The sequence below is a fragment of the Pinus tabuliformis genome, chromosome J, assembly GCF_031772625.1.
Source record: "Pinus tabuliformis cultivar Carrire ecotype Pingquan chromosome J, CPIR1, whole genome shotgun sequence".
Classification (NCBI taxonomy): Eukaryota; Viridiplantae; Streptophyta; class Pinopsida; order Pinales; family Pinaceae; genus Pinus; species Pinus tabuliformis.
In genome coordinates this window covers 613,992,172-614,018,465 of record NC_142295.1, presented here as the reverse complement: position 1 = coordinate 614,018,465, position 26,294 = coordinate 613,992,172, and the positions used below count along the sequence as shown (strand labels likewise).

The 26,294-nt window shown below is 34.8% G+C and overlaps 1 pseudogene; it reads left to right on the top strand.

The window, feature by feature from the left end:
* The window catches only part of LOC149228453 (auxin efflux carrier component 4 pseudogene), a 39,471-nt pseudogene extending 15,788 nt beyond the window's left edge, over positions 1-23,683 (top strand).
* Positions 23,684-26,294: the final 2,611 nt, after the last annotated feature.

The window sequence follows — 26,294 nt, the reverse complement described above, 5'->3', positions numbered from 1 at the left end:
TGTTATCATCAGAGTCGTCGGTAGAAATACCAAGTATGGGAGTGGATGGGTCGGTTTTATTGGGGGATGGGGTTGTTTGCATGGGTATTTCTACTGCTGATTGTACATTTTCAGCAACTTGTGGGGGAGTTTTTTCAGTTTGCTGGGGAATTTCTTGGGGTATTTGCTCTGAAGTATCCTCTGTTTGCTGAGGAATTTCTTCGGGTATTTGCTCTGAAGTATCCTCTGTTTGCTGAGGAATTTCTTCGGGTATTTGCTCTGAAGTATCCTCTGTTTGCTGAGGAATTTCTTCGGGTATTTGCTCTGAAGTATCCTCTGTTTGCTGAGGAATTTCTTCATCCTGCTGAGGTATGTCCTCAACTTGGTGAGGAATTTCCTCTTCCTGATGAGGAATTTCCTGCTCTGGCTGAGGGATTTCTTCCTCTTGGTGGGGATTAATGAGGGGAGGGGGGTTATTTAAGGCAAGGCCTTTATTTATCAATAATTGAGCTAGACGGTGGTGTTTCAAGGAATGGAGCGGACGCTTTGCGTTGACAGTGTAACGTGACATATTTTTAAGACATCCCAATAGATAGTATGGCATATTTATCAACTGACCATGCCTCAAGTGATTTAACAAGACGAAATCGTGCTGGTAAATTACCTGGTATTGGCCTTCGCACATCAGGTATTGCTTTACAAACTCAGCAACTTTCGGCCATGGTTGAGGCAGTGATTGAAGTGCTACGCCTCTGCCCTTAGGTTCCACCTGCTCACCTGGTTGAAGAAAATCCTACTGCGCGTTGAGGATCAGATGCTTCCTACTGAACCAGCGCGTGCCATTAGCTGGTAGCCCGGTAGCTTTGGCTATGACTTCCTCTGTGACTAGAATTTGTACTCCCTGAATGACGGAAAACCCCTCTGTTAAATTGCATGCAAACTCAAGGACTTGCTGTGCATCGAAATCTGGAAGTCTCCTAAAATAATCTAGCCATCCCGCTTGCAGGAAGATTTGGTAGGCCTCGGGATAGAGCTCAAGAAGTGCTGTTGTGCCAGGTTCGTATGTGATGAGATTTCCTCCCATAGCTGCTGTTTCAGTGAAAATTCTCAGTACAGAGCCGAGTTTCCGAGTTAAGTCTAGAGCAAACCGTTGCAAATGGTAACGTGACACGATGAGGTGACTTTTACATATTACCGGGAGAGTTAAGGGCAGCGGTAGTTGGCGTGCTATACAATTATGACAGTGCTTTGGTAATCCCCCCCCAAAAGCTACGACTAAGTGATATGATTGGAAGTACAATTATTCGGTAGTCCTATCAACGTCTCCACATTAACTATTATTTAATATCCATGCATAATCATGCGTACCTTTATATTTTACCTTTTTAGTTGCTGCGTCGAAAAGTCTTATCTTGTCTTTTGCTGGATTAATAATGATTAAAGCGGGTCTAAAAGTATGAGAATACCGGCGGTTTTTATTACTGACGGGAAGTAATAGTGGAGGATTGTAATCATCATAGTGTATGGCTGGTTCTTTTGGTAGGAAATGGTATATTTTATGCAAATAATAATTCATTTCTTGGGAACTGAAGTGGAGAAATTGGTGCTTTTTTAGTATAAATGAGAGAAATACTGAAAAAGGCATTACGACATCGGAAAGTGGTGTTGCAGCAACAGGAGTTGGTGTTGCAGCAATGGGAGATGGTGTTGTAGCAACGGGAGTTGGTTTTGCAGCAACAGGAGCTGGTGTTGCAGCAACGGGAGTTGGTGTTGCAGCAACGGGAGTTGGTGTTGCAGCAACGGGAGTTGGTGTTGCAGCAACTGGAGTTGGTGTTGCAGCAACGGGAGATGGTGTTGCAGCAACGGGAGTTGGTGTTGCAGCAACAGGAGTTGGTGTTGCAGCAACAAGAGTGGTGTTGCAGCAACAGAAAATGTTGTCGCAACAACGGGAAATGGTATTGCAGCAACAAGGGTGGTGTTGCAGCAACGGGAAATGGTGTTGCAGCAACAGGAGTTGGTGTTGCAGCAACGGGGAGTTGGGTTGCAACAACAGGAAATGGTGTTGCAGCAACGGGAAATGGTGTTGCAGCAACGGAAAATGATGAAAGACTGATTTATGGTCCAAAAAAACGTTCCCAAGTCCGCAAAGTGATTCTTTTGAAGTTTTTGTTCTCAGCCATTTTCCAAAACTAAGATCTGCAAAATAATGAATTGTAATATGGCAACCCTTGGCAGGGATTATTAGTTGAAAAGAATATCTAATCTAAAAAAAATACATAAATGAACAGAAATTTAAGTGCCTTGAGGGACAGCAAGTTCCCCCAGGAAAGCATAGTGTATATCTGCCATGCAAGTAGCTTTAAAATCTTCTTTAGAAACAGGCCGCTAATACAAACGGAGTCGATACCCATTCACTAGTAGTGGTGTTCTGCTATCATCAATCGTTAAAAGTCTGACTGTCCCATTTGGAAAAACAACATCTACTTCATAAGGCCCTAACCACCTTGTTCTTAACTTACCTTGGAAATTCTCAAAACGGGAGTCATAGAGTAGAGCCCAGTTACCTTTCTGGAACTGCTTTTTCTTGATGGTTCTGTCATGCCACCTACTTCTTTGTTGTTGTATCATGGTTGTTTGATGGATGGCATCCAGTCTCGTCTCGTCCAATTCCTGAAGCTGCTGCAACCTGGCTGTCTGTGCATCAGTCAAGTCAAGGTTAACAGCTAAAGCAGTTCTTAAAGTTTTGATTTCAAACTCTATAGGGAAAACAACTTTTTTTCCAAAAACTAATTCATAAGGTGAAAAGCCCGTAGTATTCCTCCAAGTAGTTCTATAGGCCCATAATGCGTCAGGAAACCTTTGAAACCAGTCCCTTCTATTCTCCTTTATTGTTTTTGTCAAGATGGCTTCTATGACTTTATTGGTGCTTTCTACCTGCCCATTTGCCTGGGGGTGATAAGGTGTAGTCTTTTTGTGCTTAATATGATATTTCTGAAGTGTATCCTGGAAAGTCATGAGAGTTGAAAGGAGGTCCTCCATCCGTGACTAGTTCTCTAGGCAATCCATACCTAACAAAGATCTCTTCAAATAAAAATGTTAGTACTGATTCTTCATTAGCTTTAAGGAGTGCCTTAGCTTCTACCCATTTAGCCATATAATATGTGCACACTAGTATGTACACTCTTTGATTGGATGGGGGATTAATGGGACCTATAAAATCTAATGCCCATCTCTCAAAAGGTTCGAGAATTAACTGGGGTTTGAGTGGCATTTCATCCCTGTGATTAGGCTGGCCCATTCTTTGACAGCTATCACAGGCCTTCACATATTTCCTTGCATCTTTGAAGAGTGAGGGCCAATAATAACCCATTCTGAGTACCTTGTGTGCTGTTCTTTTATCTGCAAAATGCCCTCCACAAGGGCCATCGTGACAAGCTTTTAACACATCATAAATTTCATCTTCACCAATGCATCTCCAGATTTCTTGATCGAGTCTTGTGTGGAAAAGACACCCGCTTATCCAGCCGTACCTAGCACTTTGCTGAATGATCTTTCTTTTTTCCTTGTGTGATAGGTGCGATGGTAATTTTCCTGCAACTAAATAGCTGGCAATGTCTGCATACCAAGGTGAGTGAGCAGATACTGCAAATAAATATTCATCAGGAAAAGAATCATCTACTGGAATATTTTCATCAGTTTTTAATCGAGAAAGGAAATCAGCAACTACATTTTCTTTTCCTGGCCTATCTACAATTGTGATGTCAAATTCTTGTAATAATAATAACCATCTGGTAACTCGAGCATTTGTAACTGATTTATTCATTATATATTTAATGGCCGAGTGATCAGTATGCATAAAAGTAATGTAGCCAGTAATATAATGTCAAAACTTATTGATAGCATAAATGACTGCTAGGAATTCCTTCTCAGTGACTGTATAATTCAGTTCAGCTGGTGTCATATTCTTACTGATAAAATAAATAGCATAGGGAAGACTATTTTCTTCTTGGTCCAAGACAGCTCCAATTGCAGTATCTGAGGCATCAGAGGATATATGAAAGGGTAGTGCCCAATCAGGTCCTCTCAAAATGGGAGCTGTAGACAACTGATGTTTAAGTTCATTAAATGCTTTTTCACAATCATCAGTTCACTTAAATTCAGCATTTTTTGTTAATAACACAAATAGAGGAGAAGCTATTTTGGAAAAATTCTTGATAAATCTTCTATAGTATCCAGCATGTCCTAAAAAGCTTCTTACATCAGTTTTTGTTTTGGGGATAGGGAGGGTCTGAATTACCTGTATTTTGGCTAGATCGACTTGAATTCCTAGGAATGAGATGAAGTGACCCAATACAATACCTTGATTCATCATCATATGACATTTTTCAGTACTTAAGGCAAGGTGTGCTTCTATACATCGCTTAAGTACTTTTTCAAGGTTCTGCAGTGCATCCTCAAAAGTCACTCCATAAGGAGTAAACTCATCCATAAATATTTCTAAGGAATCATTTAGCATATCAGAAAAAATCCCTATCACTGCTCTTTGAAATGTTGCTGGAGCATTACATAGCCCGAATGGAAGAACCCTGTAAGCAAAGGTCCCCCATGGGCTAGTAAACGTGGTCTTGTCCTAGTCTTGGGGTGCAATCTTAATCTGATTGTATCCACTAAATCCGTCCAAAAATGAAAAGAATTTCTTACCTGCCAAATTATCTAATACATGATCAATGAATGGTAAAGGGAAATGGTCTTTCTGGGTGGCTTTATTTAGAGCTCTGTAATCCACACATACTCTCCATTTGCCATTTTTCTTGGGTACAATTACAAGTGGGGAAACCCACTCACTATCAGATATAGGATATATAAATCCTGTATTCAACAGTTTTTGAAGTTCTTCCTTCACAATTTCCCTTAAATTGGGATTCATCCGTCACTAGGGTTGACAGACTGGGTGGGATCCTTCTTTAATATAAATGCAGTGGGTGCATAGCTCAGGAGAAATCCCCTTCATGTCTGTATAATCCCATGCAAATGCTTCTTTATTTTCTCGGAGTAACTTTATTAACTGTTGTTTTTCATTATCAGTTAAGTTAGGATTTATATTTAATGTTTTGCCAGGCTCCATTTCTATTGTTGTACATTTTTGGGCTGACCGAAGAAGGTTCAGAAATGAAGCTATTGATTAATTCATCTTCGGTAGAATCTTTGAAAGTTAAAGCTTGTCCAATAGTCAAGATAGGTTGGGTTTATCATCCTCATAATCTACCCATACAGAGTTGTCATTATTAATCATGGGTGTAGCATGAGGATAAAGGGTAAGCTGTTTGGTTTCCTGCCCATTAGAGATGGTCATTGATCCTGATCTACAGCTGATGAAAGCATCTGCTGTAGCTAGCCAAGGTCTTCCTAGAATCAGTGGATGACCCCCCAACTTTGTTTTAGTTTGTAACACCACAAAATCAGCTGGGTAATTCCAGGATTCTACAGAAATGATTAGGTCTTCAATGACTCCTTCAGGTTTAATTGTAGAACGATCAACCAGCTCTAGAATGGTTGGAGTTTCCCTAATAAAGTTTTTTAACTGCAGGAATTGTGTTGTTTCAAGCGTCATAATGTTTATTGCTGCACCCAAATCTACTAGAACTTTAGAGACAAAAGTTTTTCCAACCTGAACTGTTACTGTAGGGTGACCTGGGTCACCATATTTCACAGGAGGATCTTTTTCTGTCATTAAAGCAGTCAGTTCTCCCATCACATGAACTGTGAGGGGGTCCTTAGCTTTTCTTCCAGGTTTTTTTATATAGATATCTCTAACAGTCCTAGCATAAATGGGAACATCTCTTAGCGCTTGCAACAATGGAATTTTAACATATAAATTCTGCAGTTCACCTAAAAGGTTAAAAGCAGGTTGCTCAAGCGTTTTGGTGAGAGCCAGACGTTCAGGGAATGGTGGATCTGCTGTTTGAGCATTGTTGTTAGATGTTGATTCAACTGTTTCAACATTATTGTTAGCTGGTTTTTCTTTTCCAACTTCCTCTTTATCAGAGTCAGTAATGTCATCAATGATGGGTTCAATAATTCTCCCTGAACGAAGATGGATATCGTTACATTGCATAGGGGAGACAGGCTGATTTTGAACATCAATTACTTGCAGAGCTTTATTGTTATTTGGGTTGGGGTTAGGTTGCACAGGCAGCTATGGTCTAATTGCTTGGTTATTCAGAGGAGTATTGGATGGTAAGGAAAGAGATTGTTGATGCTAAGGAAATGGCATCTGCTGGGCTACCCAATTCGGATTCCATTGATTAAAATATGATTGCTGGGGAGCCCAAGGATTCCACATGGTAGGATCAGGAAAAGGAAGACTTGGTTGCTGCACGGGTAGAAAATTCATCGTATTAAAGGGTGGGTACTGCATTTGGTTCATGGGTGGGTAATTCGTTTGAAAAGGAGAATGATTATTCCAACGACTAAATGCTGTGTTAGAATTCATACCTTGTCTTTGTGGCCATTACCTCCTCTGTGTCATCAGGTACGCTGCTTCAGCCTCTTCTTCAGTTGACTGCAGTGCTGCTTTTATTCCCGGCAGAGAGGGGCATTGCTGGGTCTCATGGTCCTTTTCACAGATCGTGTAGACTGGTACCTTATCTAGTGGGCATTCCCTGAGTGGGTGTTTTTCTCTGCATTTAGAACAAAAAATAGCTAGGGCAGCTTCTGCTTCTGCCTGTTTCTTTTTTACCTGCAGAGCATCAATTTGTGAAGCAAAAGAGCTTAACATTTCAATTTTAAATTCTTCCAACAAATTACCTATTTCAGCCCTTGTTGCTCCTCCACTTGCTGACTTCTGGACTCTTGAATATACGTTGTCCCTGCTTTTTGGTCTGCTTACTGCTCCTCTTGAACATATCATACAGAGGTTGATAATTTCATCAAATGGTTCCTTGGAAATGTCCCCTTTTCCAAGCATATTCAACATGTCCAAGCAGTCATCTCGTACCCCTTTCAACAATATTGTTTTTAGAATATCTTTACTCATGGTAGGGTGGTCAGACCGCTGCAGATTATACTGCAGTCTTTCCACAAAGTCCTCCAGATTCTCGTCCTCCTTCTGAACCATTTTAAACAACTCTTCCTTCCTCTCTCTTATTCGGCAGTAATCCTGATATTTGGCCAGAAAACTTTCTTTCATCTGATCCCAGGTAGTGATTTCCTGAGCTCCTAAGCTCATAAACCACCTTAACGCATTCCCTTTCAGTGTTGCTGGAAATAGTTTTAGTTTCTGATTAGGGCTCACATAATCATAACTCCTACATAGTATATCAAATTCAAAGAGGAATTCATCCGGGTCTTCAGAGGATAACCCATGAAAGCTGGGTAATGCTGAAAGTGGAATGTTCTTCATAGGGGTTGCCCCTCTCGGGAGCTCCCCAATAGGGAAATCCAGGGTAGAGAGTGAGTTTTCCCCCCTTCCTTCTGCTCTGTTATCCTCCATTGATCTTTTTCCTGAATCACTTGCTCTATCTTCAGTATCTTCTGTCTCTTCAGGTTCTTCTACCGGTTCCTCAGTGTGCTTTGGTACTTCCAGCTTCCTTTCAGGTCCTAGTACTTCCTCCATCTGTCGATCTGTTTGTGAGGAATATTGGATCTGAGGTCTCCGGGAACTCGTCCTCTGTGATGTCTCGGCCTTTGAAATAATTTCGTCAATGAAAGTCTTTCTTCCTCCCCCGCCTTTGCTGCCTGTGAAATTAGGTTTCCTGCATCCTCTCATGCACCTGTTATTCTTGAAAAGAAATCATTAATGCTTTTAAAATCTCTAGTCGCCTTCCCCGTCAACGGCGCCAAAATGTTGACTACTTGAATTGTTTATTGATTAAACAGTCGAGTACCACATTAATTTGTCAACCCGGGAAAGTCCTTTTATTTCAAAGGTGACCTCGTACTGTATGTACTTAATTCTAAAAGAATTAAAAGCTGTAGTATACACAATTCTATGTTCTGTCAAACTCTTTACTCTATGTTATAGCAGTTAAAATATGTTGCAGAGATGAAATGAAAGCAGTTAACTAAGAATACAAATCTGCAAAGAAAAATAATGGTTGCTCTGTTAGCAGAGGATCAGGACCCTATCCTCAGGGTAAGGATGTTCAGCACCTGCCCCTGTAACCAATTTGCCAATACACACTGCAATTCCTAATCACCGGTGAAGTACTCTTTTACAATATCAAGCAACTAACAAAACAACGTATCAGCAAAAGGAAATTATCAGAGGTAATGCTACAGAATCCAAACAGAGTATCAGCAAAAGGAAATTATCAGAGATAATGCTACAGAATTCAAACACACTCACACACTAACAGAAAATAAATGGGTGAATCTTGTGAAGAAGGTGGGCCCTGTCCCTCTCACAAGATTCCCCAGAACACAGATGTCGGATTAGATGCTCAGAAAAACCTTTTATTCATCTGCCAAAATGTCCAGTTACAATGAAGATTCAGACTTGCTTTTGTTTTTCAAAATTTCCCTTACAACTTCTTTTCTTTCTCTCCCCCTGTTCTAATGTAGATGTCTCCTCTTTATAGAGGAGACATCTATTACAATAGACCGTCATGGTTCATTCAGTTTAACCTTTTTGTCAAAAATAAGAAATCCATCCTTGTTACAGGATGCCGTTACAATAGTGTGACGGCGTATTCTTTCTTGGGTCTCTTACTGTTACACAGCTGGTAAACAAACCTCAACCGTCTTCTTGGAATCCTCGTACTATCCTTTGCCGCTTCACCATTGTTGCTGATTTAGTAAAATCATGCTGTTCCTGGTGTTTCAGCAACTGTAACTGTGTTTTACCCTTTCTGGACAGTTGTTGATCGTGCTGTGTCAGCATGGAACTCTGCCGATCTTCTGATAGTTGTTGTTTCCGCTTGTCATTTCCAGTGTTCCAGTTGTTGCAAAATAACGTTTTCCCTGCTTTAGATAGTTGTTGTTGCTGGTGTTGCAGCAACTGCGTAGTTGCTATTTCTGGTGTTGCAACAACTACGTAGTTGTTGTTTCTGGTGTTGCAGCAACTACGAACTATAATTTCTGCAGACTTTAGACAGTTCAACAGTTACTTAGCAACTTGGTTAACTTCTCCAAAGATTAATTATAAAGATAACATGAATATGTAATGAATGATTAAACATATAGTAATGAGGAGAGTTACTTCATACCTTGGAATGATTAGGTCATTATATAATCAAAGCTTTCAACTTATGGACTGAAGAGGGTAATATTATAGCAAAAATACAAGGTCAAAAGTGGTCAATTTGGAGTCCTAACATAGGCTTAGTTCCAAACCCATCGATTTTCAATCAACCATCAAATAGTCACTAACATGACCAGGTATCATTAGGGTTAGTTGCAAACCCTATATTTCTAAGCAATTATCAATCTCAACAAAAAATTCAAATTTCAACAATCTTTCACAAATCTCAATTATCATATAGTCATCATATATCAGAGATTTCTACTTCGACTAAGGTTTAAATTCACAACTATAGAATTCTATTTTCACAAATTCAACAATCTTACATGGATCTCAAAACATCATATTTAAGAGATTTTACTTTGACTAAGGTTTAACTCCAAAACCCTAGAATTCCATTTTCACAATCTCAACAATCATTAAATAGATAGATCTCATATTTTTATATTTCACACTAGACAAAGTTACTACAAGGATTTAACTGAAAAAACCCCTAGATTTTCATTTTCAAGAATCATTTAATAGATTTCAGATTGTTATACCACACATACTAGACAATTTTAACTTCACTGGGGTTTAACTACAAAACCTTAGATTTCCAAATATCATTATCCTAGAATCTCATACAAGTATTTCTGGCATCAAATCCTAAAACCCATGACCATTAATGATTAGGTCCACATACATCTTGGAATTCATAATCATTCATAAGCATATCATATGTCCAACAATATTAAAACATTTGACCTAGACCAACCAAGGATTTCAACCAAAAGTACATATCTATATATCCCTAGATTTCATCATCATGCAAATAAATTTCATATCAAGTGATAGTCAAACCCAACTTCAGAATGATCAATAAGAGTTAGACACACAATCATATTGATTACACTAGGGTTTGACCAGACACACACATACCAAGGGGAACATTTCTAAGACAATGTAAGGGTCTTTCTTACACATTCCACCAAACCCCAATGAGTTATGGTTCCAATGTAGAAACATAGAAAACCCTACATTACCAAAATGTCAAAGGTTCCAGGATTTTAGACCTTATCACTCAACCCTAAAAAGTTAGGATTTCCCAATCATACATAAATCCCAAACAAGAAATCATCAATAAAACTTCAACTAGTATTTCACAATATCCCTAATCATGTTAGGGTTTCAAACATTCACATTAGCATACTGTTCAGTTAGGGTTTTCCGTAACCTGTTTAGGGTTCTACATAATCAATCAAGAATATGAGTGGGGTGGGTAGATTTATTAAGAGATGAATTACCCAAAAAAGAAACACTAAAATTCAATAGATCTAGTCATAATAAAGTTAGTAATATATCATCAAATGAATAATCCTTTTAATCAATGTATTCAAATCATACATTTGTTTCTTGACTAACCTTGTCTTGAGAGATCCTCCTTGCAGATTTTTTCCTAATCAAGACAATAGAGGGATAAAGGTCATTAGTATTTAATATAATTAAAAGTAAATGAATACATGAACCCAAAATTGAAAATACATGAGATACTTATCTTTGGTAGTTGTTGGGCGCTCCCTCCAAAGCCTTAGGGAAACTTAAAAACTTAAAACAATACAAAAATGTCTTTTCCCAAATAAGTTAAAAACCTATAGATTCTAAAACATATAAAAATATATATGTAAAGCTACAAGCAAAGGAATTAATTATGTAAGTCCCTAATGTCAGGTTCTTTGGGCTTCACTTTCTTTGAGTCTCCTTCTACAACAAGGTTGGATTGATCCCTTCCTCTCTTCTTATTCTTTGGATTCTTGGGACAGTCACTTTTATAGTGACCCTTATTATGACATTGATAACACTCTATCTTGGACATGTCAACTTTCTTCCTTGCTCCCTTCGATCTCTTTCCTTTATGATGAACAACATATGCATTCAATACTCCTTCGGGATTGGAAACCATTTAGATCCTTAATTATTCTTGACTACAAGAGGTACATAATTCTTCAAATGTTGGATTTGCCTTCCAACTGTTGAGACCTGCATGAATGGGACAATATTGTCTTTTATCCCTTCTACAATCATAATCATTGCCATCAATTCTAAATCCATGAATTTTTCTTTGTCAGCATCATTGGATTCTTCTGTAGGCTTCTTTAGATTTTCCTTTTACCAAATCCAACACCTTGTTCTTCTCGAGGATTAGGTAAATCCTATTCTTCTAGGATCTAAAGTTAGATGCTCCTTCAAGTTTTTCTCACCCTTAATTGAGTTATACATCTTCCTTAAATATATTAGACTCATTCCCTGAGATAGTAGCTATGAATGGATCAAGTGCTTGAGACTGTCTTTTTCTTCCTTCTTCACCAAAGCTCTTAAACCATGTTAGAAAATCAGAAAGGAAGTAAATATTTTTTTGATTTTGATAATTACTTTTGATGTTTCTTATTATTAAGATTCTTTATATCTTATTTCTTTAGTTCATCAAGTAATTACGAAAAGCAGCAACACAGAAAACAATAGACACCAAATGTATGCACATGCCAGGGAAAAAACCCCTTCGAGGGGAAAACCCAATCAAGATAGTTCTTCCTTTCAATAGTATTATTTAATACTCTTCACCATAGACCAAGACCATACCTTCCCTCCACACCAAGTCAACCTTCTAGAATTTCGACCTCTTCCTAGAAACTTCGACCATGAAACAACTTACAGAAACTGGAAGCTTCCGACAACTATGAAACTTGAAAGACTTTGATCTCCCAATCTAGGGCACAAAACAGAGAGAGAGAGAGAGAGAGAGAGAGAGACACCAAAATTTTAGTTTTCCTTGTCTTCTTATACTTCCCCAAATTCGCACTCACTTCAGCTTCTCGACAACAACAAACATCATACCTTTTCCCAGCTACAAGAGAACTTCGCACTTCTACCCAGCAACAAGATATTTTCACACTTCTTGACAACTACAAGAGAATTCAAATTTAATTAGATAATGATGTTCCAAAAGAATTCGATGATTCAAAATCCCATGAAGGGTCTCTTTAAATGTAAAATAACTTTGTAGACTCAAAATAAATCCTAGGAGTCCTCAATGGGGACTTTGACCTAAAACATGGTGACCCAAGCATGAAACCCATGCTTTAATAAGTCACAATAATAATAACAATAGAAATTATTTTTTTTATTCTTTGACAAGTACATTATAGGATGACTCAAGTACGTTATTGAAGAATGAACATAGTTACATTTTCTAACACTTCCTTATCCAAACTGCCTAATATCTAGCCATGTTAGCAATAATTTACTCAACCTCGGTCGTGCTTAAAGCTAGGGACTTATATTTCGTGCTCATTAAAATGTCATGGTAGATCCTAAAGTAAAGTAGCACCCGAATGTGATATTTATATCCATAATTATTTCCAACCCAATCATCATTAGTGTATATGTGTAGTCATACATCCATTGAAGTATATCTGAGACTAAGATTGATCGTCCCATGAAAATATAAAAAATATGTTTGACGGGAACCCAATGTGTATGGAGTGACTCAATCATGAATTGATTTAGGTTGTTCTATGAAATACATATATCCAGACGAGTTTTCACACAAAACACTAATGCCTCAATCTGTTTTTAGTTGCCATGTCAGGTTTAGCAATATCTCTACATAAATTCTTGAAATATTGTGTCCAAGGATTTGTATTCCCTCATTCCAAATAAATTTAAGACATGTTTTCTTTTTCCAAAATTCTTATCCCAAAAATTAATTCATCATGCCAAGATTTTTCATCTTGAACTTTAGAGGCCAACTCCCTCTTACTTTGATCATCATAGGCCCATTACCTGCCAAGAATAGATCATCAACAGATAAAACCAAAATAAAAGGCATACCTTGGACCACTTTTGAAGTAGAGGTTCAAATCGACACATCTTTTAGGCTTCACCAGGTAACTGTCAATGTGGACATGCCAGGATCGAGAATCTTGCTTGAGACCATACAATGCTTTCTACAAACACAATACTAACCAAACCAATATGCTCAGCCTCAAACAAATTAATATTGTGAAATAAAATAAACTAGTATTGTTAGATTTTAAGCTTCTGTGGAAGTTTTTTGTAGTGTCATGATCCGGATTATCCACAGTTTCTAGTTCATTCTGCCAACGTTTCAAACCCCAAAGGGTGTCCATCATCAGGACAAATCAGAAAGAATATGAATGAAAGATTATTGAGAGAAGAGAGCCTTGCGACCTGGATATAAATAAACCAAGAACCTAAATTTTATAAAGGCCGACACATGATTTCTTATTTTTATTAATTATTATTTTATTTTTATTAATTATTTTCCTTTTTATAATAATTTTAATAAAATCTTTATAAAATTCTATTTATAAAAGTTTTATAAAAACTTTAATTAATTATTTAATTATTCATTATTAGTTTAGGTTTAATTATTTTAATCATGAGCAAATAAGTTTATTTTATTTTATTTTATTAATTTTGTACTTCATTTATTAATTATTTTAGTTTTAATTGATTAATTCTTTTTATTTTTATTTAATTAATTACTTAATTTAAATTAAATTATTTATTATTTTTTCCTTTCTTTAATTAATCAATTATCAATTAATCAATCAATTAATTAATTAATTAATTAATTAATTAATTAACTAATTAATTAATTAATTAATCTAATTAATTTAATTAATTAATTAATTAATTTCTAATTTTTATATTTTTATTTATTTATAAATTAAATGTTAATATTTATTTGATTAATAAATTGACTAATTAATATAATAAATAAATTTGTTTTTAATTAATTAATTAGTCCCCATTAAATGTAATTAAAATCCAATTAAAATTGATAAAGAAATTAATTTATAATACTAATGCTCTAATTTTATTTCATTTAAAATTTTTGTTTGATTAATATTTAATTTATAATCTCTCTCTTTTTCTATAATTAGTTGATTAAATTAAATTATTTTATTTTATTTAATTAATTTTGATTTAAATAATCCTCATTGAATTTAATTAAAATCAATTAATTCATATTTCATCCTAATGCTTTAATTTTATATAATTCTAAAACTTTTTATTTTGATTAATATTTATTTGAGAGATCTTAATTAGATCTTATTCTTATTAATTAATTTTACTTTCATAATCAAAGTTATTTTTTGGTTTATTAATAATCATTTGAGTAGTTATGTTTAATTTCATATTTTAATTAATTTATTTTTTTAAGAATTAAATTATTAATTTAATTTAATTTAATTAATATAATTAATTAAATTAAATTAATTTTTATAAATTAATTAATTAAACTTTCGAAATGAAAAAAATAAAAAATAAAATAAAATAAAATAAATTAATGATTTAATTCTTAAAAAAATAAAAAAAAAAATAAAAAAAATAAATTAAAATATGAAATTAAATATAACTACTCAAATGATTAATAATAAACCAAAAAATAACTTTGATTATGAAAGTAAAATTAATTAATAAGAATAAGATCTAATTAAGATTTCTCAAATAAATATTAATCAAAATAAAAAAATTTAGAATTATATAAAATTAAAGGATTAGGATGAAATATGAATTAATTGATTTTAATTAAATTTAATGAGGATTATTTAAATCAAAATTAATTAAATAAAATAATTTAATTTAATTTAATCAATTAATTATAGAAAAAGAGAGAGATTATAAATTAAATATTAATCAAATAAAATTTTTAAATGAAATAAAAATTAGAGCATTAGTATTATAAATTAATTTCTTTATCAATTTTAATTGGATTTTAATTAAATTCAATGGGGACTAATTAATTAATTAAAAACAAATTTATTTATTATATTAATTAGTCAATTTATTAATCAAATAAATATTAACATTTAATTTATAAATAAAAAAAATATAAAAATTAGAAATTAATTAATTAATTAATTAGATTAATTAGATAAATTAATTAATTAATTAGTTTATTAATTAATTAATTGATTAACTAATTAATTAATTGATTAATTGATAATTGATTAATTAAAGAATGGCAAAAATAATTAATAATTTAATTTAAATTAAGTAATTAATTAAATAAAAATAAAAAAGAATTAATCAATTAAAACTAAAATAATTAATAAATGAAGTACAAAATTAATAAAATAAAATAAATTAAACTTATTTGTTCATGATTAAAATAATTAAACCTAAACGAATAATTAAATAATTAATTAATGTTTTTATAAAACTTTTATAAATAGAATTTTATAAAGATTTTATAAAAAATTTATAAAATTATTATAAAAAGGAAAATAAAAAATAAAAAATAAAATAATAATTAATAAAAATAAGAAATCATGTGTCGGCCTTTATAAAATTAGGGTTCTTGGTTTATTTATATCCAGGTCGCAAGGCTCTCTTCTCTCAATAATCTTTCATTCATATTCTTTCTAATTTGTCCTGATGATGGACCCCCTTTGGGGTTTGAAACGTTGGCAGAATGAACTAGAAACTGTGGATAATCCGGATCATGACACTACAATAAACTAGTATTATTTATCAAGCCTTAAATTCCAAACCAAAACTAATATTAAAGAAATAAAAGTTTCTTCCATTATCACTATCAAACTCTTCATTCCAAATATTAGGTTACAACCTTATCTATTGTCATGTCAACCACTGTCATCAAGCAATATCAAACTTCATCAAACCATCTACATATCACAGTATGAATTATTTATGTGATTATGCATCAAGGGTAAGTTGTATAAGTTTCATCCATTCATTGTGAGGTCATTGCATACTGAATCATAATTGTTTGCACTTCAATTAATGTGACAAATGCCAATGATTCCAATACATAATCAATTATGTCTACATAGCACTATTATTCCACATCAAGGCAAATCATTATCAAGAACCAGATTTGATATAAAACCTAACCTTTTATCACTGTGACTTCAATCAATCCATAAGCCAAAACATATCTATGAATTGTCAAGCATCCTGTCAAAATTCAATATTTCTTATCTATATTAAGTAAATAAGTTAAATTATGCCAAACCCTTGCAACTGTTACCAAACACTGTCATAGTAGCTCATGTGATCAATTTAAGGCAAACAACACACTGATATGCACATTTCAATCCCCTGCAAACACAATATTGGCCAAGAAATTCACATTATCTATAATAAGTCAAACATTATCTAGATCTTAAAAACTTCTTTCCTCATAGAACACTCCATCATTTGTTCCATGTCTATAGGTCTAGCATGCTACTAGAGCACTCCTGGTCTTGTGCATAAGGTTTTAGTTTTTGTGTCTTACAAGCTCAACCACACCTATAGGCCTTCTTCTGTGGAGTTGGGAGGCTTATAACCACTCCCTTAAGCATTTCTCCTAGCATTTGGGTCTTGGACTAGGAGAAACCTTCTTTGCTCAAATCAGAACTTGTAAAAAAAAATTCCACAACATTAGATGTTTATTCATGTCCGGAATCCTTCCTTCAATAGTCAAGTGTCTTTTATTCATTTTCTGCAAATAATAGTTGTTGGGATCTTATGGATAGTTTCTCCCTCTAAATGGGAAGCCACTTCAATCAACATTAATCAAGACATCAACCAATCTATCATAATATTGTCATGCATCAACGTAACTATTAGAACGTAAAATAAAACTATATCATATTTTTATACATATATATGCATCATATTCATAACATATTAGCATCAGCTACTTCATCATCACATATGAACATGGCATCAAAGTTTCATCAAGGGCTAGTGTCATATAATTAGGAAAACTGACAAGTGTATTATCATACTTCAAGGATCATAATCGCTTCTTTATCACATTAGGGCATCCATTCATATTTTCTAAGCTTATTAGACACTAAACAAGGTCAACAAGAAGATCATGAGTATCCATATTATTGTTATACTTTCATCGTCAAAGTTACCATGCTTATCACATGCATTAACAATAGAATCAAATCACAATATATCAAAATATATACATCTAGGAAACTCATCATGTCTAGAATGTAAGATACTTGCCAAATATAAAGTGCACCAATATATCACATGTATCATAAATAAAACTTACTTTCATATGCATGTATGAGTCATTTATGAAGGTGATGTTCTTGATATACCTTAGGGCTTAAATTTCCTTCTAATATTGTAGCTAAATTGTAATATTGAAACAATACACTATAAATACCTTGAAGTGTTCAGATACCTTAGCAACTTGTAGCTCTTATTTGTTCCTGGTAGCTAAAGCACCTACATATTGTAAAATTTTGCAAATATGATTAGGTACTTCGCCAACTCTTTCATTCCCACACTAGGTCTCTTTTCCTGCACCTTAGGTGATCCTCAAGGAGGATCTGCTTGTCACATCTCATCTAGAGGTTAGAAGCATTAGACACTCAAATATTCATGCATGAAGTTTAAGTAATAATAAAAATAATAAACCCAAAAAATAATAGTATCACAAAGAGTTAACATAAATCTAAAAGGTACTTCTCTTTCAACGAGAAGTGATCATCTCCCTCTTGAACCAACCTTCAAGAGTCATTACTATCCATTTTCCATATAACATTTTTTCCTTCAATGTATTTTAGCCAACTTCATCAACAAAAAGGCCTAATTGAGACTATCCCATCTAGGGTTACATCAAACTTGTCACAAGTGCTAGAAAATCTTCACACTGATCATGCTAGGGTTTATAGATTACATATCTCAAGCCTTTGTCATAATCCATGGTTTTTTTTCAAACCCTAACCTCATAATATCCATCAAACACTAATATACAAATTGCCTAGGGTTTCCTTCAAATCCTAGTATTATTTTAGGTCTCCTCCATCATATCCTTCTCTCATCAATGGTGTCTTCATAGGGGTGATCTTCAATGACTTTTCTTCAGCCCATCTCTAATATCATGTTAATTTTTCTTAAGGCTATATTGTTCTTTTCTTTAGATTACTGTATTTCATTATTTACATATTGAATTCACCCCACAACATCATGACATTATTCAGCAACATATCCAACTATATAGAAAAACAATATCATCATTAGTGAAACAAAATAGAGGAACAATAGAAGAAAAGGATTCAAACATAAAGACACTAGGATTTGTCCTAGAGCAGGGAAAAACCCCACAAGGGGGAAACCCTTTCAAATTTTTCTTCTTATTAGATTTTCATTGTATGTTTCAGCAAAGAGAGAGTACAATGATCCATATCTTCAACCATAAAATTGTCCAGAAAAGTAAACTAAATAACATCCAAGAAGATGAAACCAAAAATGCTAATAATCAAAACCCTGATTCATAACCTTGCGATCAATTGCCATCAACTATCAGAATTTATGATCAATTAAGGTCAACTTTCAAAATTAAACCATAGGATCAAACTACACAAAGAGAGAGAGATGTGTGTGCAGTTTAAACTGTCCAATCGCACTCATAGGCTTTCATGATTGAGGTTGCAACTAAAAATATCCTATAGCATCCCTTTGGCTGAGAACGAAAAACTATAATCACACATGTGAGCTTCAGACCCTGCAATTTCAGACGTGTACACACCAAATTCCATGAACTCACTTCAGACTTGTGTGAGCCAAATTAAAGAAGAGAGAATAATAAGATGCTTTATGATGATATCCATATGAGGGTTACTTGACTTGTATTTATAGCCATCCAAGGGTGTCCAATTTTTCTTTCGGGCTAGCCTGTCCTTTTTGCGCACATGGGGGTTTCCATATTAAAATATCATTTTCCTTAACGAAACTAAAGTATTCTAAGGGCTAGTAGGGGTCTTTCTTGATGAGGAACATTGTCTAATGGAAGGAATTTGTACTTGAGCTACCAAATTAATAGGTTGATTTCATGCTATTTACTTTATGTAGTTAGACTAGGTTTATTTATTCATCATTTATTTTCTACAATATATTAGGTTTTCTATTCCTAGTATTTCATTCCTTGCAATTAGATTATAATTTCCTCTTATGCAATATTTTCCTTTATTGCAAAATTTAGATTTAGTCTGTATAATGGTCTTTGTACACCTTGGTTTGATTAATTACCTCAGATCATCTTAGGGAGAACCTAGCTTACTGTGCATACAATATTGTCACCTATTAAGTTTGTATGAATCCTAGATTGATAAATTAAAGTCGGTATTCCTTGGAGTTGCAACATTCTTGTTGCAATACCAGAGCTCATCACATTCAATCATAAAATTTTTCAATCCTTTTTGGGTTTCTCTAGGGAATCTAGTCAACATTTTGCATGTTTATCTTGTTGCATCAACTCAAATCAATTCTTTAAGTAACAACAATATATTTATATATATACAACAAAATAATTTCACATAACCACATATGAAAGTAGTAAATAATCATTGGCTAAATTCAACAAACAATAATCACTTGCACCTAACAAGCAATCATTCTCAAAATAACACAAAGTTCCAAATTTTTAATCTCCAAAGATCTCGTGTAGAACCTTTGGTCATCATTTCATTTGTGATAGATCCCATCCAGTCCAAGTGTTTAAACCTGGAAGCTCTGATACCGCATGTAAACATAACCCCTTACCACCCATGCTCTATAATAAGGTAAAAGGAGGAAACTACTATATTGGCCCAATATATAATGTTCAATTATGGAAATGGGGTGTCCAAAGTTAACAATGCAAAATTAAAGTGACAACTAGAACATAATAGATGAATAAAGATTCATTACAAATCTTTGTTGGATCACATGAGATCACTTATCACGTACCTCTACTAAACTTAACCACACTTGCCAAAAATTGATTTTCATTTCTCGTACATTTTGTAAAGCACTTTGCAAGTAAGCCTTTCTTCAAATATTTTTATGTAAAAAAAATTGAGTGGCATTTCTCTTGTATATCTTTTGTCAAACATTTTGTATGAGATTAAATCTGAAAAATTATACTTATTCCACTTGTAAAGTATTAACTGAAAACATGCCACATAATCATATCACTTTCCATTTCTTTGCATGCAACTTTTCAAATTCCTTACATGCAAATAGGCATAGACCAGCTACAACAGTATTATCATACACAATACTATTCCATCCACAAAACAACATTTTCTTCAAACAATTACTATACTATTACATTTGTATTTAAGCATTTTTTCAAACACTTTGCATGCAAACTAATGTAGTAAACTCCTTGCATAAAAATAAGCATATATCAGCTACAATAATACTATTACACAACAATACTATCCCCAATCACAAAACAACATACTCATTGGGGCATTTCATCAAACAATTTGTATGCAATGAATAATTGAACCATTATTGCCTTTCATTTAACACTTTGCACGAAAACTAATATAGTGAATTATTCATGGCATATTTCCTTAATTGTAGTAGTAAAAGTTATGGAAACTTAACTAGATGATGGGTGGGAGTTTCCCTCACTATGGTTCAAGTTTCAACTTCTGGAACATCATAGATGAAAAGTTATAACCAAAATACCAACACAATCCTATTTGGTGCACAATTCTAGAGGCATTCAGGAAGCTTGAATTCTACTGGTCATATCTCCTAAAATATAGGAACCAATTATATGAAAATTTTACCACATTATTAGTGGGATTTCCCCTCACCGTGGACAATTTTTTTTCTCCTGAAACTACCTAGAAGAAACGTTATAATAATAATTAAAACATGACTTGTTTGATGCTTGATTTTAGGAGAATTTAGGAGGCTTGAATTCCTTTGTTCATATCTCCTAAAATTTTGCGACCCAATATATTACCACATGATTAAAGGGATTTCCCCTCAATGTTGACAAATTTTCAGCTTTTGCAACCTAACAAAAGATAAGTTGTGAGAGAAATTCCAACATGACCTATTTAAAGATTCATTTAGGAAACTCGTCTTCTTGAGATCATAATTCCTAAAATATTGTGAACCAATAACTAAAATTTTAATGATGTCATTAGTCATATTTCCCATCAATGTGGATGAATTTTCAGCTTCTTAAACTTCATAGAAGAAAATTTATAACATAAATAAAAGAAATTGTACACATTGATTCATGCATCCAGAATATTAGTAGTATAAGGCGATGCCTCCCATATTGCAATAAAGAATAATTCATGCTAATTTATGCAGGTGTTATCACTCTGATATTTCTTTCAAATTTAATGAAGGAAGAAAAGTCAAAGGTAACCACAAACCACTTTTGGAGATCAGGACCTAGCCTTCCTAATGCTTAGAGAGGGCTCTCTCCTTATAATTTAACTTTGTTTTAGTTAAGATTATTTTAGGCTAGTTATTATTTGCACTTGTGTTTTGGTTTGAATTTGGGTGGTGGGATCACTTTACTTAGATGAACAGAGGTTTTCTTTTACCATTGGGCTATGGAGTCTAATGTCAGACAAACTAGACTAGATTCAGTTCTAAAAACAGTGTCTACAGGGAAAGATAGATGAGTTACTGCAGATCTCGAAGGCTAAATGATGAAATGGTTTCAAATCGGATCCAAGGAGAAATTAAGGGTTCCCTAGGCCGGATTCTAGAAGGAATGAAAGAATTCAACTGGGATGGGAGATCAATTAATGGTTCTCAAATCCGGGTATCAGAGGAAAACATGTAAATGACTAATTGTGCAAAACAGAGTGTACTTAAACAAAATTTGAGTGATATCTCCAGTTAATTCATTCAAATTTAGAACACATTTAAGATTATGAAACACATAAGAAGGTAACAAACTCAAACAAATAAGATACTTCATTGCAAATGACTCATCTCATGAATCTTGTAGTGAAATGATTTTATTACTTCCTCCAGTCTGTTGACTTGAAAATGGTACAATAACCATTAGGTTTTAAGATCAAAATAACTCTACAAATGTAAAATAATCCACCCTAATACTTTGAATTATGAAGTATTTATATAAAATGAATTACAAAACATCTCAAACTGCATTGAGAACTATTGGGTGTGGAGCCTAATTATCTTCTGTATTCAAAGGTATCGCTACATTGGACCCCATTTCGAAATGGGGCGGCAACGGGGGTCCAGGGGGGGCAGCAATGACCTTTGGGGAGCCCCCCCTAGCGGGGGGTTTCGGAGGCAACGCCACCAAAGCTAAGAATAGATGTAAAATTGCCTTGTAAAAGTATATTAATTTTTGGTCAATCTGGGTTGTTCATTAGGGGGAGATTTGACGGTAGAAGTTATGTTTAATTTAGGGTCTTTTTCCCTAGAAGGCAACCCGTCACTATATATGAGGGAATTGTATTTCGTCTATGTAGATCTGTATTCTGAGTGAGAAAGAGAGAGGAGATTGAGAGTGAAGAGGGTGTTAAAGCGGACCTACTATAGGTTGTAACTCTTCAGTTTGCTGGATAATATAAAAGGAAGGACTGGTTTTTTCTTCGTAGATGTAGCCCAAACTGGGTGAACCACGTATATCTGTGTCTCTCTTGTTTTATGCATTTTTTGTTTTTATATTTCTGCAATATTTTATGTGTTCCATTGCTTCGTAATATATAATTTTCTAACAACTGGTATCAGAGCCAAATGTTAGCTTCAAAGGGATGCTTTTGTTGCCAAGGGTTTTATTGGTCCGGTGAATGAAAGAAATTTGATTGTTTGCACTCATGGAGGTCTCGATCTGAAGATTTGAGGTAGCATTGTTATGAGATTGATATATTACTAGTGGTTGAGTTGTGACACAATGCTCACGTATGAGAGATCGATGTTGATCTGGGCATAGTTCAATTATAAGCGCAAGTGGCTGGAGAGTAGATCCATCATGTGGTAGTGGTTCCACTGTACGTGGCTATGATATTGGCCTATGGTTCTGTGAAATGGTGGAAGATCTTCATGCCGGATCAGTGCTCGGGGATCAATCATTTCATTGCCATATTCGCGGTGTCGTTGCTCTCTTTTCATTTTATTTCCACCAATGACCCATACACCATGAACTTCAAGTTCATAGCTGTGGACACGCTGCAGAAGCTGATAATGCTGGTGGTGCTGGGGCTGTGGACCAACTTCACCAGGAGCGGGAGCACCGAGTGGATGATCACGATTTTCTCGGTGTCCACGTTGCCCAACATGCTGGTGATGGGAATACCATTGCTCAAGGCCATGTATGGAGAGTTCTTGGGGAACTTGATGGTGCAGGTCGTGGTTCTGCAGTGCATAATATGGTATACGTTGCTCTTGTTTCTTTTCGAGTACCGTGGCGCCAAGATGCTCATCATGGAGCAGTTTCCAGACACTGCGGCCTCCATCATTTCCTTCAAGGTGGACTCCGATGTCGTGTCGCTGGACGGGCGGGAGCTCCTCCAGACAGACACTGATACTGTCATCATTGCCACAGGGGTGGTGGCAAAGCGCCTAGATTTTCCGGGTGCCAGCGAGGTTCGATGGGTTCAAGATACAAAGGGTGGATCAGACCTTCTTGTTTTTGGGTGAAGGCACCGATGACGGGAGAATCACACTTGGGTCATTGCTCATGTTGGGACACAAGGAGAAAGAGATCATGAATGTGTTTGAGGATGTTGGGATTCGACCTTTCAACGTCGAGGTGAAGCAAGATGCCGAGGAAGTTTGACAAAGATAGACAATTTACCATAGACAGGATGGGCAGACATCTTTCTAACCTAGGGTTGGATCCTTTGGCAACAATAGAGAGAGCTCGGAGTAGATCTGTGTCTCAACGAGGTTGTAAGCAAGAAAGGTCAAGTGGTGTGGAAGAGAATGCTGATGTTATGGATATAGATCAACCAAATAAGAAGGATTGCAAGTTATCATGCTCCAGATCCAGATCAAGGCCTCCTGGTGAAGTCACCCTAGGCAAGGGTTTCAAGGACTCATCTCAGAAATTAATGGCAGTTAAACTTGGAAAGAAGGTAGCAAAGAAATGAAACAAGGATGCCCACAATTGAGAGAGGATGAGTCAGAATAACAGTAGCTATAAACCAAAAAAAAATAAAAAAAATTAATGAAGTCAAAATTATTGCATGTAAATGGGCATACTACTGTAAGACCTGGTAAGGCATGTGTACCCCTGGATAATCACTAGTAAAGTCTAGTTAGACCTAGGTGATAGGGGGGATGTTGGGTTAACAATACCCCGGGTAAAAAACAAGGGGGGTAAGGGCTAGAGTGAGTGTGATTGTCTCACTTAGCATGTTTGGCTGGAGTTAGTCATGGAACCCCAAGTCAAGTTTAAGGGGGGAATTGTTAGATAAGCTTGACTCGGGATAGAGTAAAAGTTGACCAGATAAAAATTAATGGTTTTTGGCACATGGTTTTGTGAACCCATAGTATTCTGCCCGTGGTATTATATTTAATGGAGCTTATAAAAGGTTGGAAGGACTTCATTGCAAAGCAAGGCCTAGAGGTAAGCGGTGAAGTCTCACTTGGTCGGATTGGCCATGGTTTTTTGGCCAATGCTAATGAGATATCATTAGGTTGGGTTTTTCCCCAGATTTGGGGTTTTCCCAAATAAACATGTGTGTTTATGTGATTATGGTTGTTGCTGGTTATTTTCAAATGTCAGGCAAACTAGACTGGATTCAGTTCTAAAAATAGTTTCTATAGGGAAAGATAGATGAGTTACTGCAGATCTTGAAGGATAAATGATGAAATGGTTTCAAATCAGATCTAGGGAGAAATTAAGGGTTCCATAGGCCAGAGTTTGGAAGGAATGAAAGAATTCAACTGGGATGGGAGAGCAATTAAGGGTTCTCAAATCTGGGTATCAGAGGAAAACATGTAAATGACTAACTGTGAAAAATAGAGTGTACTTAAACAAATTCTGAGTGATATCTCCAGTTAATTCATTCAAATTTAGAACACATTTAAGATTATGAAACACATAAGAAGGTAACAAAATCAAACAAATAAGATACTTCATTGCAAATGACTCATCTGATGAATCCTGTAGCGAAATTCTTTTATTACTTGCTCCAGTCTGTTGACTTGAAAATGGTACAATCATCGTTAGGTTTTAAGATCAAAATAACTCTAAAAATGTAAAATAATCAACCCTAATACTTTGAGTTATGAAGTATCTATACAAAAGGAATTACAAAACATCTCAAACTGCATTGAGAACTAATCTAGGAAAAAGAAATATCTTCATGCAAGAAGATAGAGACAACTATTGAACCACTGCCTGTTGTCCCTGTTATTTAGGTTCTGTTGGCTTTGCTCTTTGATCTTTTCCCCTTTAAGATACTTGGTTGTTTGGTCTTCATGCTGGATGTTTTATTTTACTTTAATCTTTCATCTGATACTCTTTCATCCGATACACTTTAACCTTGCTGACCTATCAATATCCTTTTCCTGTGTTGTTTTAGTTTTTACTGTACATTTATATGTTGCTATGTATTTAATATAGTAAATCATTGAGATTTCCCCATCTTTGCTCATCTTGTAATTGGATATTGAGCATTTTTCTATATATTTCATCTGCCTCTGTATATTTGGAAAAAGTAGGCTTATTAATAAACAAGTGTTTTACCTCATGCTGGAGGTGAAACAAGTTCTCAAAAGTTCGATACAACACTTTTCCTGTTGGTAAGACATTCATGGATGAAGTGATTACCTATTCTCTAGCCACTTCCCTAATCTTCTTATTATAATCCTCATGTGTCATTAACTTATCATTTATTACTAAGGGATTAGGTAATCCCTTTTTCATCAAAAGTTTGAACTTAACCATGAACCTGTCAACGGCTAGTTGCATGGTTTGACACTTATCTTCTAAATTCAACATCAAATTCCTCTTAGTGAGGACCTTTCTGACTTCCAAATTTGTACCTGTTTTGTCAGGTATCTCCAGTTCTTGCAGTGCATACTTGTTCTTGGAGTTGAGGAAGTGGATGATTCTTGTTGCCTCCTCTGGCATATCTCCAATTTCTTCCTTGACTTTCTGAATGGCTTCTGTAGCCTACTTTATCAAATCAATCTATTCAAAAATAACCTAAATGGATGGCCAAATATCATTGACAGAGTCAATGACATTGGCCCACAGTTGCTCCTTAGCCTTACCTATAGGTTCGTTGAGTGTTAGTTA